This window comes from Lolium perenne, chromosome 6, assembly GCF_019359855.2.
Source record: "Lolium perenne isolate Kyuss_39 chromosome 6, Kyuss_2.0, whole genome shotgun sequence".
Classification (NCBI taxonomy): domain Eukaryota; kingdom Viridiplantae; phylum Streptophyta; class Magnoliopsida; order Poales; family Poaceae; genus Lolium; species Lolium perenne.
The window spans coordinates 266,224,272-266,226,363 of NC_067249.2; positions in this window are offsets into that span (position 1 = coordinate 266,224,272).

The following is a 2,092-nucleotide window of genomic DNA, read 5'->3' on the forward strand; positions in this document are numbered from 1 at the left end:
TTAACCCTCTTGGCTCATGCTTCTGTTCCGTTTCCTTATTGGAGCGATGCTTTCTCTACGGCATGCTTTCTCATAAATAGACTTCCTAGCCGTGTCATTGATATGCAATCTCCTTTGGAGCGACTTCTTGGGGAAAAACCAGATTATACATTTTTCCGTGTATTTGGTTGTGCATGTTGGCCTCATTTGCGTCCATACAATAATAGAAAACTTAATTTCCGCTCTAAAAAATGTGTGTTCCTTGGTTATAGTTCTCTTCACAAGTGCTACAAATGTCTACATGTTCCTACCAATAGAGTGTATATTTCCAGAGATGTTGTTTTTGATGAGGGTGTTTTTCCTTTTTCCCAACTTCCTTCACCAAACAATGAGCCTACCAATCATTCTATACCTAGTCATGGCCAATTTGATGATATTGCACATACCTCTTTGCTATTGCCTAACCATGGTGCAGGGAATGGACGTGGCGCATGTCTGGAGCTTCTCCCGGTCGCGGACGTCGATCATAGCGATGTTGATCGCGTGCATGCCTCGTCTGGCGTGCCGCTCCATGCTGGGCCTGGTCCGGTCGATGCGGCCTCCCCGCACACCCCCTCACCCGCGCCTGCGTCGGCCCGTCATCAGCGGCCCGTCTCACCGTTGCCATTTGACCTCTCGGCGTCCTCTACTCCCGCATCTGGGCCGTCTGCTCCGCCCGCACCTGGGCCGCCTGCTCCCTCTGCTCCGAATCGGCCTGTCACACGCCTTCAACGTGGTATTCAACAGCCGAAACAGAGAACATACGGTACTGTAGCCTGGACTGCTGTCTGCCTGGCTCATGCAACTGAGCGCTCTCTTGCTGAACCTAGAGATTTACATGATGCCCTGCAAACTGCCCACTGGAAGGAGGCCATGGATACTGAATACTCTGCCCTGTTGCAGAATAAAACATGGCAGCTTGTTCCTCCTCGCGCTGGCATAAATGTGATTGATTCTAAGTGGGTGTTCAAAGTGAAGAAAAATTCCGATGGTTCTATTGAGCGCTATAAAGCTCGGCTGGTGGCAAAGGGTTTTCGTCAACGATATGGACAAGACTATGAAGATACTTTTAGTCCAGTTGTGAATCACTACAAGAGAATTGGCATGTAGAGACACTATTTTGGCCCAATAGAGACACTTAAACTGCCTTTACATAGTTATAGAGGCACTTTCCATATTGTCTCAAAACTGTCACTACGGGCAGTTTCTCTACGTGGTAAGGACAATAGTAATAATGTCTTTACATTTTAGGAGACGTAAAAGAGGCATTATGTTGTGTCTCTAGAGTAAATAAATGTAAAGAAACCATGTGAAAAGTAATACTCGAACTCATGACCTTAATAATGATTAAGACTTATTCCATTAACCATCTCACCCTTTCACAAGTATATGTTGTTTCTTGGAACAAATTTCTAATTAGTATTGCCTACCATGACCCAAACATAGAAAAATGTCTCTAGAGAACAAGCAAAATGCCTCAAACATTTCCTCTATATAAAAAGTAAAGACATACAATGAAGTGTCACATGGATTGCCTCTTGATAACTTATATGTGACACTTTGGAGTGTCTCATAAGTTGTCTATAGAATGAAAATTGCAATCTCTTCGAGAAATGTCTCAACTAATGTCCCTACATTTGAGACTATTTCTGAAGTGTCTCAAAAGGTGCCACTACAACGTGCAAAGTGTCTTAATGTGATTTTTAAAGAGGCAAAGTAGGAAGTGTCTCTAGTAAAATGTCTCTATGGAAGGTTTTTCTTGTAGTGGAAGCCAACTACTATTCGACTTCTGCTGTCTATTGCAGTGTCTCGAGGCTGGCAAATACGCCAGCTTGATATTCAGAATGCATTTCTGAATGGTGTTCTTGAGGAGGAAGTCTTTATGCGACAGCCCCCTGGCTTTGAGGATCCTTCTCGCCCGTCTCATTTGTGTCATCTTAAGAAGGCCATTTATGGTCTCAAATAGGCTCCTCGCGCATGGCATGCCCGTCTCAGCTCCGTACTTGGCTCTCTTGGTTTTCGAGCATCTACTGCGGATACATCTTTGTTTATACTCTTGAGGGCTGGTCTTACT